This window comes from Silene latifolia, unplaced genomic scaffold (assembly GCF_048544455.1).
Source record: "Silene latifolia isolate original U9 population unplaced genomic scaffold, ASM4854445v1 scaffold_388, whole genome shotgun sequence".
In the NCBI taxonomy this organism is placed as follows: Eukaryota; Viridiplantae; Streptophyta; class Magnoliopsida; order Caryophyllales; family Caryophyllaceae; genus Silene; species Silene latifolia.
In genome coordinates, this window is record NW_027413314.1 from 61,857 (window position 1) to 77,320 (window position 15,464).

Genomic DNA, 15,464 nt, shown 5'->3' on the forward strand with positions numbered 1-15,464 from the left:
TACGTCTCCGTTGATAAGCTCTCCTCCTGCAGTGGACCGGAAAGATCGGTGGGTGTACGTTGAGGTGCCGGATGACTATCCGCTGCTCCGGTCCTTCCAGCACGAAGTTAATTTGCGGTGCGAGAGTAAGGCAGAGCGTGAGAAATGGGTCACCCGGAGCAAGCTTAAGATGGACGCCAGCAAGGTCCCTCTTAATGCGGATGAGAAGCTGGCGATGAGGCTTTTTGAGGCGGACAAGAGTGGGGTGCCGAAAAGATGGATTCCCCCGACGCAGATCATTCTTCAGGATGAGCTGCTCTGCCATATCGGCCTCATACCGGCCCTAGCACAGGGTGAGTGGGGTCGGTGTGAGGCCCATCCCTGCTCTCAATGTTTCTGTTTCTTGAACTTTGATTTTTTTTTTCTTCTACTTAACTCTTGCTTTGTTTCCTTTTGAGACCACTTTGGACCGGACTGCTCGAGGATATCCTCCGGAGAATGGGGCCGCACAAGGATAAGACCGTTCTTGATTTGCATCCTAAGGCTCTAACCCGTGATCGCAGAACGTCGCCGAATGATCTCATGGATCAGCAGCTGAAAGGCTTGAATGTGGAGGCGGCCCAGGCTAAGGTTGCTAGTAACATGCCGCGCCGAACGCGGAAAAAAAAGTCTTCGGCGGCGACGGCGTCGACATCAGTTCCACCTCCCATCCCTTCAGTCCAGAAGGAGACGGTGGTGATCGTTGACATTACCAATGGGGGGGACTCCGATGCAGAGGGATCTTCCCTTGTCCGTAAGAGGAAAGGGCATGCTCCTGCCGCTAATGCTTCTGCTACTACTGCTGATACTGCTGCCGGCAAGGAAATGCGTCCTCCGACCAAGAAGGCCAAGCATGGTACAGATCTATCCTGTGGCTCAGACTTAGCCGGTTCATTAGGCGTTCCTGATGATAGGCTCTCCGGTATGTCCATGTATGTTGACACGGATGCTTTAATTGAATTTTTTGTAGATCAACCGCTGCCGTCTACCGGTCACACTATTGAACGACGTGTTGAGAAGAAAACTGCGCAGGCAAGTGGTCAAGATGCCGCCGTTGTCACCTCCTTCCCGAAGCCTACCGCCCTCCAGATTAAGTCGGAGGGCCTAAGTTTGACCAGGTCACTGGCGAAGTGGGCTGATACGGCCGGTGCTCTTATTGTGGAGCAAGAGAAGGCCATTGCTGAAGCTGCCCCACAGCTCGAGCGGCTCAGGATCGAACTCGACGCTGCGAACAAGGAAGCCGAGAGGGCCAAGGCCGAGGCCGAGGAGGCGTCCGTCGAGAGAAGACTCGGGTGGGAGGACGCCGAAAAAGGAGGTCTTCTTCCGAGAGGGCCAAGGCCGAGGCCGGCGGCTGAAGCCGCTAAGCTCTTTGGAGGGGCGTGACCTCGTTCGAAGCACGCCGACCTTTACCGTACGCAGAGGGACGAATGGAGGGGCATGTTTCAGCCCGGGGGAAGGTGGTTCGGAACAAGGATGCTATCATCACCCAAAGGGAGGAGGACATTGAGACGCTCCAAACCGTTATCCTCCCTAACATGTGCGCCAATACCGGACTGGCCGAAGAAGCTGCCAGGGAAGTGATTGGGGAGCTCTTCCCTCTTGATGGCTCCTTTCCGTGGGACAAATTTGACGAGCTGTTTGATGACAAGCTCGAAGCTAAGGAGAAAGCCGCGGAGGAGAAGGCCAAGGAGGAGGTAAGGGTGAAGAAGGAGGAAGATGTGGCCGCGGAGAAGGCAGCCCTTGCTGAGAAGACTAAGGCGGCCAAGGAGGAAGCCGAGAGGATGAAGGCATTTGAGGTCGCCGAGGCCGAGGCCGCCAAGAAAGCCGAGGCCGAGGCCGCCAAGCCGAGGCCGCCAAGACAGTTTCGGGTCACTCATCAAAGATGATGCCGCTAACGCGCGATGGCAAGCAAAGAACAGGCATAGGGAGACGGGCGGTCGTCACCGAGGCTCACCGGCGTCTCGGATAGCTTCACTGTTCGGGAGCCAATTATTAAGCCTTTCCTTCCCGCCATCTTTTGGCGCTTCAAATGATATGTCTGTAACCTTTTGCTTTTCTTTTCCTTGTATTTTGTACAACTTTGGTAGGTTGTGTTTTGGCTTATCCCTATGGGGACGGCCGTCGTCTGTATTCTCCTCACTTGTAACCTGTTATCATTTTTAATAAGAGTTTGCTTATTTTGCCTCTGGCTTGGCCAAGGTCTTTTCTTGTCTTCATCTGAGTTGTCTTCTTACGTTATTAATTGAGCGCTTCTTTTATTTCTTCCTCGGCTGGCCGAGGCGTTTTTAGAGTGCGTATCTCAACCTGTGTTTAACGTTTCTAAGGCATGTTGATTGCTTTCGCGAGTATCAATCAATCGCGCTGGTATTGACCGCCGTGACGTCGCTACGATAGTGATCTGCCGTGGCGTCTACCTCTTGGAGTGACTGCCGTGGCGTCTACCTCTTGGGGTGACTGCCGTGGCGTTTACTTCTTGGGGTGACTGCCGTGGCGTCTATTTCTTGATGGTGACTGCCGTGGCGTCTACCTCTTGGAGTGACTGCCGCGGCGTCTACCTCTTGGGGTGATCGCCGTGGCGTCTACTTCTTGGGGTGATCGCCGTGGCGTCGTTTCTTGATGGTGATCGCCGTGGCGTCTACCTCTTGGAGTGATCGCCGCGGCGTCTACCTCTTGGGGTGATCGCCGTGGCGTCTACTTCTTGGGGTGATCGCCGTGGCGTCTATTTTCTTGATCCGTCGCCGTGGCGTCGCCTCTTGGAGTGATTTGCCGCGGCGTCTACCTCTTGGGGTGACTGCCGTGGCGTCTACTTCTTGGGGTGACTGCCGTGGCGTCTGCTTCTTGATAGTGATTATGGGGGGAAATGAACACTTTGATGGAAAACTTGGACGATTCTTCATTAGATATAAACATGCGTCGGGGTGCCCACAGTTGTCTTGGGCACCTCCGCCGCTATACAAAGTTTTTCCCGAGATTGTCAGTGTCCTCATGGCTCATCAAAGGCACACCCTCCATGTCTGTCAGCCGGTGTGTACCCAGCCTTATTTCTTCAACCACTTTGTAGGGACCTTCCCAGTTAGCCGTCAGTTGCATCCATGAGGTCGCCCTCCTGTTGTAAGGATGGGCTTTTCCCCTTCTCTGACTTCTTTGCCACTTTGAGGGATTGCATGTTGCATCCTCTGGCAGATATCTGGATGTTGACCACCTCGTCCTTCTCGTCCTTGGAGACGAGCTTATGCGCTTCCCCCCGGTCCGAGACATACATCAGTGTCAGGGCCCGGATGGACATCACTGCGTCGGCCTCGCTCAGAGTGACTCGGCCTATGAGAACGTTGTAGGCGGCCGAGCCGTCGATGACCACGAACTCGCCTAGGACATTCTTAGCCGCATCTCCCTCGCCGAACATCACGGCAATCCGATCAACCCCAGGGGTACCAGCCGGCCCGGAAAAATCAGACAACGGATTGGTGCGCAGGGCTCAAGTCTTCAACCTTCGACCGAGGTTGAGAAAGCACTCCCTGAACATGATGTTCGTGTAGGCGCCTGTGTCAATCAGGCACCTCTTGACCAGGTGGTTGGATATGTCCAAGTGGACTACAAGTGGGTCGCTGTGAGGGGCGATGACTCCCTCGTAGTCCTTCTTTCCAATAGTCATGTCGGGGATGTTGGAAGCGGGGATCGCTGTTTTGGGCACAAAGTTGATGGCCTGATACAGCTCGTTCAGGTGCCGTTTGTGCCCATGAGCGGACCCACCGTTCTCGTTGCCCCCGATGACAACATGGATTACTCCTATCCGTTCAAAGACGGATTTCTTATTTGAGCCGCCGGCATCAGTCTTTTGGCCTTTGGCAACATATTTGCCGAGGCTCCCCTTCCGGATCAGCTCTTCGATGGCATTCTTCAGATGCCGACAGTTGTCAGTTAAGTGGCCGGTGTGGCCATGATACTCACAGTACTGGCTCGTGTCACCGTCCCCCTTCGGCTTGGGGGGCCTTTTCCACTTCTGGCCCTCGTTCTTGCTCAGGGCGAAGACCTCGGCGGCAGATACGACCAGGGGGGTGTGATCATTGAACCGTTTCTGGTAGTATGATCCGAACTCCCCGCGCCCGCCGAGTTCATTTCTGGCAGAGACTGTCGACCGTGACCTATTATTGTCACGGCGTCCTTCGTCCGGGTTGTCCTCCCGACGGCTCTTTCTCTCTGAGTGCCCGGCCTCGCTGGGGCCTACCCAGGTTTTGTGGTAGTCCTCCACCTTAATGGCTTGATCGGCCATCTTCCTGGCGGAGTCTAGGTTCAGGTCGCCGCACTTGATGAGCTCATTCTTTAAGTCCCCTCTTGGGAGGCCTTTCATCAGTGCGAAGGCCGCCAGCTCACTGTTCAGCTCACGAATCTGCTGAACCTTGGCGTCGAACCTCTTCACATAACTTCGGAGAGACTCGCCTCCCTCCTGCCTGATAGTCAGGAGGTCCGATGTCTCGACGGCCCTCCTCTTGTTGCAAGAATATTGGGCTAAAAATATGTCCCTTAGGTCGGCGTAACAGTATACCGACCCATCGGGTAGCCCCTTGTACCAACTTTGTGCCATCCCCTGCAGGGTCGTAGGGAAGACTCGGCACCAAACCTCATCAGGTTGTTCCCACACCGACATGTGAGACTCGAAAGCCTCGGTGTGGTCGGTTGGGTCGCCTTCTCCTTTGTATGTTATGGGTGGCAACTTGACTTAGTCGGCACCGGGGTATCTAGGACGAGGCGCCGAGGGGCCTGTCGACCATGTGTCGAACGACACGCGGCGATCGGCTCCTCGCATCCCTAGTCCAGCTCTTCTCCCCGTGGCGGGAAGGGCTTCTTCTCCGACTCTGGTGAGTCGGGCTTCTTCTCCGACTCTGGTGAGTCGGACTTCTTCTCCGACTCTGGTGAGTCGGACTTCTTTCACTCCTCCGGGCATGCCTCGTCGGTCTTTGCGCGGCGACACCGTCCTCCGCGAGTGCGGGAAGGACTCAGTCTACCACTAGCACTGGGCTCCCGGCGTCTTGGGGGCCGCCAGCTTCCTCCAGCGCTCCGTTCAAGTCTCTTGGAGTCACATTCTGGGCCCCGGTCTCCCGGACGGGTTCTGCCGCTCTTGTCGGTGTGACAGTGTGAGCCGGCGTACTACCAATTAGGTCCAGGAGTAGCTTCAGATTTTTCTTTGCATCAACCACATGTCCCATGATGGTGACCTGGTTGGTGGGCGCGGCGATCTGGTATTATTGGCATCCGTACTCCGGTTGAATTACCCGGCCGATGGAGGGCCGCGCAACCAGAATTGTGGACGGTATCATCTTGGCAGAATTCGGTTTCGTCGGTCACGAATACCTCTTGTTGTTTTGACATCTTCTTAGCTTTTTGGGTGGGTTTTTTGTTTTTGTTTGGGAATGAATGTGACTAGCTTCTAGTATCTTTCCCCCCGACGGCGCCAATTGTTCCGGGTGTAATTCAGAGCGATTATTTGTTACCACCCGTGCTTGTAGAATGACGTCCTTAGTTGAATCCTCCTCTCGGTCTCCTGAAACAATGAACAACCTGAGGGCTCGGCTTTGGACCGAGCGAACTCACTCCGACGCTCAAGTCAATAAACTTAAGGGATAAGTTGTTGTTACTTGGCGAAGTATATTTTGTAGAGAGATAAGGAAGATATTACCAGATGAAATAGTGATTCTTAGGTTAAAATGTGGATCCTTTCCTCAATGAGAGTTGAGGAGTATTTATAGACTTTCACCTTTTGTCACGTAGTGGCCAAGTGGCTAGCAGGTGGAAAGACTGATCTACCCTCGGCCGAGGGACCCATGGCAGGCCGGCGGGCCCTGTTGACTCGCCGCCGAGGGGTCTTGGATATGAGTTCGCGGATGTGTGCCCCGGCTGGCTAGTTGTCCCAGCCGGGACCCAAGAGACAGGCCGACAGGCTGCGTCGGTTAGGCTGTCTAAGTCGTTGACTTGCTTGTGGATATCTTTGACCTTGCTCAATATGTTGACGTGGTCAGCGGGTGCAGAATATGCCCCATCACTATGGATTGAATTCTATCGAGGTCGGTTTATCGGTTGTTGGTTGGTTGGTTGGTTATGCAAATAAAATGAAAACAATAACAAAGAAAGCGTCTAGGGAAGTCGGGTCACACATACAAATTACTAATTAGTCATGTTAATTTAGAAATACATTGATAATGATAAAAAGTTTAGGCCTTTAGACACCCACCTCTCGATATTAGCGCCGACCATAGACCGGGTCCTAACGATCTCTCGATATGGCTAGGTCGTTCTACTATAGCATGTTTAGTCTATTTCAATTCCATGCCTCTCGACTTATAGAACGAATTAACAAACTTAATCTACGATTACGGCCAATAACCAAAGATTAAACAATACAATGAAAACATGTTATAGAAACTATTATTTGATATCGTGACATATCATTTTAACAATTGTGATTAGTTATTTAGCATGGCTTCCTTAATCCCTATACTAAGAAATTCCTCGGGCATAATGTAAATTATCTAATGACAAATGAATAATAAAAGTAATATATGAAAAGAAATTACCTTGATAATGGAAGAACTTGCAAATGATGAACAAGGAATGAAATGTAAATAACTTGTAATGAAAATTGTATATAACTTGAATAAAATTGTTTAAAACATAATGGAAATGCTAAAGAGAAATCTAATCTAACCTAAACTAAGAACTGAAATGAGAGTATAAAAGTGGTGTAGGAAGTGTATTTTAGGTCCCGAATCAACACCCTTTATATAGGTGTGAAGGGAGTAGCGTAAACAATCAAGAGGGAGGCAACCCCGATCGGGTCCACCCCACCCCGATCGGGGTCGTGGTGATCCAGCTCGGTCTGCTTAATTCTTCTAGTTAATGCACATAGTATCCAATGTTGATATTTAATGCCTTGTTTAATCGTCCGTTAATGATCTTAAAGCATGACATCCAATGTATTCTAGCATCCTAAGCTTCCACCTAGTTGGACTTGAATTCTTGGGCTTGACTTGCATTTGACTTCATTTTGCATTTCTCATTTCAATCCACATCTTCATGCATGCAATACCCATGCGACACTACAATGTTGGTCCAACTCATGCTCGATACTTAGCCTTGTATACTAGCTCTTGCAAATTTGTTAGAAATAAGCTCCTAAAAGCTCAAGTTCCTACAAAATGTGACAAACCATGCAAAGACAACTAGAATACAATATTAGCTCATAAAACCACTAAGATTAGTGCAAATGACATGTAAAAAAGAGTTAATGTAGGGGGTTAAAATGTATATAAAATGGTCTTATCAAACTCCCCCAAGCTAAACCCTTACTTCTCTCAAGCAAGCACACAATACAATGTTTGATAAGGACAAGGGTACGAGCAACAATCATCTCATTCGAATGCAATTCTCATCAAATAATCTTTAAAGCTTAATGAATCAAATCCCGAAACAACGTGGGCATAAGAAAAATGCAACAACATGGATGAGCTTTATACGACGGCGTAGCATAAAGGACTTCAAATGGATATTTCAATTCTCGCATGATCTTATTGATATCGGACTCCTCACGCGATTCACTCCCACTCATAATATGAACAAGGCAATTTATATGTGAATGTGACACTTTCCTATCTACGACTCAAGAGAATGCACCCGCAATCTAGTATGGTAGACATTCCAAATCAACAAGACAATGCTAACAATAATTCACAAATATAAGCCAAGAAAAGAGATAAAAGAGGCTAGGAGTTGTGGGTAAAAAGTGGACAAATGAATTTGGATATGTGGAGTTAAAGGTCAAGCTAATCAACCATCCAAACGAGCAAATAGTGCTTAAATAACCCAATACCGATCTTATAGCAATAACCCATTGAACCAAAGCAGCATATGGCCCAAATTAAAACTTTTACAACACAAAATGAACTTCCCAACTCAATTTCTTCATAAACTATGGAAGATCAATCATCTCTTTTTCTTTTTTATCAAAAATTTCTTCTCCTTTTTTTCATTTCATTTCTTTTCATCTTTGTTACATTTTTTCATTCCAATCATTTTTTTTCTTCTTCCTTTCTCACTTTTTTTCACAACACAACGGGAATTAGTGATCCCGTCAACATCATCAACCTCACAAAAGCACCCTAAACTCACCAAGATGGTTACTAGCTCAACAAGGTAGGCAATTTGAAATGTAGCTAGAAACAAATATTTTGTAGCATATAATGAGAAAAGGCTCAAAATGGGTGATGCATGTGAGAAATTATAACAATAATGCTTCATGTGCAAACTATCGTAGCATGTCTAAGAATAAGGAACCAATGCCATACTTGTGCGTTTTGATGTAACGCACACCAAGAGGAGAAACTACACACACCTAAATGAGACCGGGTAAAGATGTACCGGCCTTTTTTGGAGGCTCTACCTTACCATTTATGTAGCTTACCAATGTCAAGATCAAGTCTATTTTGTCCAAAATTCATCCCTCATCCACTATGTCAAGACATCCCCATGTAAACAACTCGTAAAATGTGTGATTCATTAGCTTAAAATAAGAAAAATACAAGGATTCATTTCGCATAAGACAAAAAGGTGAACACAACAAACACTTCTTATGAAATTTTTTCAATACTCAAATTTTTAGGTTTTTAGATTTCCCATAACTAAACTCACTAAATTCCTCCCTCAAGCTAGAACAACACATTGTCCTCAATGTGTAAAACAAAAAAGGACACACAACAAGAGGAGATGGGATGACACATGCAGAAAATAAAGAAGGGCAAGAAAGCATAGTAAAGTGTAGAAGCCTCCCCCAAGCTAGCTTGAAAATGGGGTAGTCCAATTCTTGTACCAAAGTACCTGCAAAAGACAAACTACTACAATACCAAAGCAAACTAAAATGTCTTATTGTCCTAACTATTACATCAAAACCAAATTGAAATTGCAATTGTCCAAAAATTATAAATTGTCTCAAAAAGCATAAATAAAATAAGTGCCAAAATGAATATCCATTACATTCTAGAAAGCATGTCAACGCCCTTAGAAGTTGATCATATTCCTGCGCATGAGCAATACACAAGCATATGTAAGCAGTTGATAAGATATAAGCATGAAAGATCAAAGGCAAGAAAGGATTAATCTTATCAAAATGCCCATGAGAGATTTTAAATAGAACCACCGTACTCCACTCGTCAGCGAGAGAAGGAGCATCATGCTTAAGACCATAAAAATAACCGTTAGTACACAAATTATAATCGTGAACGGTCTCAAATTGGTGGTATGAAAACACTAAGTGGTAGGACTCATCAAAAATGGGGGATACATCCCACTTAACCTCTATATTAGCATCACTAAGTCCTCCATCAAATTTGAATGGGTCAACTACATTCCATGTGAAAGGATTTCCAGAGGTTTCACATATCTCGGGCAAAATCTCATCCGTTTCATTATATTCGGGCTCAACATCATCCATGGTGAGTGTCTCATCTACTACAAGGTCATTTTCTTCAACATGAGTCTCTAAATTTTCAATTGGGATGACATCAAAGGGAATTTTAAAAGAAAGAGTCGGACCATCGACATCATCATCCAATAATTCAAAATCATTAGATTGAAAAGACTCACAATGGGGAGGTAGAAAGGCAAAATGAGAAAATATAGGCTCACGTGGTCTCGGTTTCTCTTGATAAAATTGTTCCAAACGAGCCTTTAACACTTTGAGCTCCTCTTGCATGCTCTCAATGGCGAAGCTACGTCTGGGCTGCCCGGGCCATGGCCCGGGGTGAGATTGAAATAATAAGTAGTAAATGCGTTAGATAATCTCTAGTGAAATGAGAGTGTCACAGCGGTTTGTACTTTGTGCAAGGGAGAACCTCATCAGCGAGGTCGTGTGTTCGACCCTTTTCAGCTACAATTTTTTTTGTGTTTTCTTTTCTTATAACTTTGCTAACGTAATTTTTCTAGAATTTAGAAAACTGGGACTCATATTTATGGTTTTATAAACTTTATCATTATTAGTCATCTTTGTCCCACCTTAATTAACTTATTATAAAACCGTCTTATAGGAAGTTAATATAATTGAATGTATAATTCGATAATTAAACAAAAGTTAATATTAATTTTTATGTTATATATTATAATCTAAAAATACTATGGAGTATTACTACTAGATGTTGACAATGCTATCCCAATGACGTGAGATCTACAATGAGCCGATGAATGAACTTATATCGACGAAACGAAAACCGGCCCCTGATCCTATTTTGTCTTAGCTTCGTCCCTGCATGCGCCACACATTGTATTGTCGTGATACCTCCAGCAATTGACTTTGGCTAGCCATGAAATCGAAGAAATGCAAAAGTTCCAGCCCGATCATGTAGTAGACACTCCCATTACTCAAATTTAAAGCTATTTCTCGAGTCTCAAAATTCATGCCATCAAGCGCGAGTTGAACCATGTAATCCCCATCAAGGACAAGTCCGTCCAAGAGAGAGAGGAGACTATCGCAAAAATAGTCGAACCGGGCGAGATAGTCATGCAAAGGCTCATATTTGAGTTGTGGGACGAATTCGTAATTCATTATGTAAGGCTAATCTTTATTACCTACAAAATAGGCACTAAAACTAAAAATAAAAACCGTGAGAAAGATCCCAAGGAACAAGTGTTCCCCGGGACAAAATAAAACAAGATAAATCCAACAACTAATAACAAACAAAACCGTGCCCCGGCAACGGCGCGAAAATTTGACAAGCTTTGTCGCACACCTAATCAAAGATAAATTTCCTAAACACAAACAAATGTAGTAATAGGGGTCGAACCACAAGGAGATGGGAGTTTGCTAAACAAGTTGCTATGGATTGAATTGTACCGAGGTCGGTTTATCGGTTGTTGGTTGGTTGGTTGGTTATGCAAATAAAATGAAAACAATAATAAAGAAAGCGTCTAGGGAAGTTGGGTCACACATGCAAATTACTAATTAGTCATGTTAATTTAGAAATGCATTGATAATGATAAAAATTTTAGGCCTTTAGACACCCACCTCTCGATATTAGCGTCGACCATAGACCGGGTCCTAATGATCTCTCGATATGGCTAGGTCGTTCTACTATAGCATGTTTAGTCTATTTCAATTCCATGCCTCTCGACTTATAGAACGAATTAACAAACTTAATCTACGATTACGGCCAATAACCAAAGATTAAACAATACAATGAAAACATGTTATAGAAACTATTATTTGATATCGTGACATATCATTTTAACAATTGTGATTAGTTATTTAGCATGGCTTCCTTAATCCCTATACTAAGAAATTCCTCGGGCATAATGTAAATTATCTAATGACAAATGAATAATAAAAGTAATACATGAAAAGAAATTACCTTGATAATGGAAGAACTTGCAAATGATGAACAAGGAATGAAATGTAAATAACTTGTAATGGAAATTGTATATAACTTGAATAAAATTGTTTAAAACATAATGGAAATTGCTAAAGGAAAATCTAATCTAACCTAAGCTAAGAACTAAAATGAGAGTATAAAAGTGATGTAGGAAGTGTATTTTAGGTCCCGGATCAACACCCTTTATATAGGAGTGAACGGAGTAACGTAAACAATCAAGAGGGAGGCAACCCCGATGTAACACCCTCACATACCAATATGCCTTACCAAGAGCACCCTAGCATGGGAGACTGCTACCATCTCGGTTTCCCGAGGCTAGTATATCAAAGTTACCATTCCAAAACATTTATTAAGTATAAAGTTAAAGTTAACGATTACAAATTATAAAACCAATTCCAAAACAAAAGTTCACTAGTACTCAAAACAACTAAATCTAAACAGCTAATCTCGTGACAGCGGAAGCTAGACTCGAAGTGATGACTCCCATGTCCTCCCCAAAGCTAAATATCATCATCACCTGTCACAATCTGCTCACCATCCCCGAATGGATCACCACAGATTTTACAAAACAACAACGGGCTCAGTTCACTGCATAATCAATATAAGACAAAGTACGATAAGATAAACAGTTGTTCACAATCCACCTTCAACTCCCAATCACATCTCGTAACTAACTACACACTAAAGTGTGTAGCCCTGCCAGATTACCCATCGCAACAGATAATCCTCGCCGCCAATGGGGGACCGCAGCCTTGCCCACCTAAGCCCCGCTCATCACACGAGCGATAACCTTGTTCATTAATGTGCACATCCCCTCCTGTGGCGGATTCCACAGAGGGCGAAACTAGGGCGTGAAGCCACTCCCGCAAGTGACTCCACTCAGCCGATGACGCACCTTGCGAACATCATCATCAACCATCACAACACAACCACCAAACTCAAATCCCAACAACAGCAGATAAACACAATATCAATCATACAAACAATTACAACACAATCTTAAATCAATTAAATTGTAAACCGAGTAGGGAAACCCTACCTTTTTGTAATCTAAGCAGACACAAGCAATCAATAGCGATACTCCATGACACCGTCACCTACACACAAATAATCACATACCATCACTATAAACCATTCCCCCAACCATAAAACTAGGGCAAAACCCTAAAAGACAAATTGACAAAACTTGTAGAACTAGAGGCTTACCGACACAATTGACGCAAGAGAAGAATGAACAAGATTCACGAGCAATCCACGAACTTGAGAGAGATTAGAGATGATTAGAGTTACGTTGAAGGTTTAAGTTTTGGCAAAAATGATTAAGAAACTGAAATCCACGTTTATATAACTTTAATCCTCTCTAAATCAAACCGCGGAAATAAACATCGTTAGACCGGATACTCGGTCGAGTATAGAGTATACTCGGCCAAGTATCCTCTACTTGGTCGAGTATTCCCATACTCAGCCGAGTATTTCTGGGCAGTAACCTGACCAGAAACACACGACGCATTACTCGGCCGAGTAAGCCATATTCGGCCGAGTAACAGACTTAGAAAACCATAGTATTACAGTTTTCCCTTCTTAAAAAGAACTTCGTCCCCGAAATTCAAACCCAACCTATAAAACATGAACATCTAACACCAACTCCATCAACCATGCTTACTTCGCCGACACGGCTCACGATATCGTCTCAACTAAAGCATAGCCTCTCGATACTAACTCTATAATACTATCGAATACCAACAACATAAGTGTTGCCAACTCTATCTTACTTCCATAACGCTCACTATCAAACTCAATACCAAGGCAATCCACCAAACAAGATTAACACCAAAACGGAATATTACATTCTACCACCCTTAAAACGAACTTCGTCCTCGAAGTTTACTCATACAAATAAACACCATCACCCAATCCATCAACACTATCGAAATTTACTCATACTCATAAACATCGTACTACTACAAGCACTGCCAGTACCTTTAATAAAAATCAACCGCGTCACAAATCCATCCTTTATTCCACACCAACACTCAAACTTCCAATTATACTATAACATGTACAACCATCAAACTCTCTTTGTCGCATCCTACTCCTCTTAAGATAGATGTTACGTCCTCGTAACTCACTAATACTAGTTTCTTAGCTATATCTTCTCACTATCTTCATCACCACCGCATGTCACCGATAACCGCCTATAACCTCAGCACCTACCTACATCCATTCCTATATCCAAGGCTCTCTTACTCTAGCTGTTCTCATACCCCAATTCATTCGGCACGCCACCTAATCTATACCACAAAATCCTTAGCATAAGCATTACCGCGAAACGACATAATTCTTTATACATGCACCTATCTCCACAATCATAACTCATGATCCACAATTGTTACACACACTCACACTAGATCCCCAAGTTCTCCTGCTTATTACCGTAAAACTCATCCATAACTTAACTTAATACTAGTTCCCAACACCCTATACTTACTGTCCCGAATAAAGATTACGAACCACTTGCCGCTTCCAACTCAGCGCACACACATTCCACAAAACTATTGTCACAACTATGTCAACCAATGCCTCATCTAAAAAAAGATCGAAAGTACTCTAACAACTTCTCACAACTCTGTCCCATTAACAGAATATCACTATACCATGACAACAACAGAAACATACACAACTTTCTTCCATGTCATACTCTACCCTCACTCCCAAGCCGAAACTGGTAAGAAAAACTAATAAACAAAACAACAATCTATATGCCCAGACCGACACTGAAAGGAAACAGCAGTAAAGAAACAACAATCTATATAACTAATATATACTTTCGAAAGTTCGTCTCATCAGTATCCCGCCTACTCTACCACAACCGATGACGGCATGCAACACTGCCACCAACACGAAGTACCGTGCCCGGATCGCCACCCGAGGCACAACAACCACATCAATAGTCATCGCAACTTATACAATCCCATAACACTGACTCAGTACAACTTCCTTGACCAGAAGAATTCCTTAAAACCGCTTTACTAGATCACAACGCAACATATTACATGGAATAACAGATAATAACCTTATAAATATCATCCTTACTATTACTCATGAGGCCAGAACCTCACACTATCACTTACAGATACCATACAGACGCATACAAGTATAACATATGATGCAGAACACTCATATAAAGACTCATAACTATCACACCATACCGTCGTGAGGTCAGAACCTCACACAAAGATTTACACACATCATGGACCCATAATCGAATCTAACTAGCCAATCCTGATCACGTAAGTTACCACTTGATAATGAATATCTCTCATCCGAACTTAACTCAGATGCCCTTTATAACATATCCTCCCATCCACATAATTATCACCACCCAGCGATGTAACCATATCATCAGTACCCCACTACTAGCAAATACCTCCTATATCCACATCTTATATTCCCTCACAGCCATACATACCAATCAGTCTCCACAAAATCAACCCCTTTAGAACAACTAACTTCCTTATGTAACATCATCCTCAACCACTAGTGACAACACTACGACACCACCATCCTTCTTGTGACTACTCTCTTAATATCACTTCTTAATATAACAATCCATTTCCTCTCTTTGGTTGTCATCCCAAATAACGAACATCAAATCCATCAACAAAATTTACCTCAACATTCTTTCCAATTCTATCCTTTTTTGTATCGTCACCTAACTCTCCACCAAAATCTCATATCGTGCAAATACTCTACCAGCTTCTTATTCCCTTAATACCTTGAAACTCACGGCTAATCATGTCGTCCTGAACTCCTATATAACCATTAACTCATACCCTCTCATGTTGTTATCGTACATTTACAGGATTCCTTACTTTCATGTCCCGTAACTTTGGTCAACGTTCTCCCAGATTACTCCCATCCTTATTTCCCTTACTCAATAATACCAATTAATAATTTATCTCCTTCCTTCTTCTACCTAACTCTTTAGTAATCCTGTTACCTTATTGTTGCTCCACAACTTAAATCCCATTCATTCGT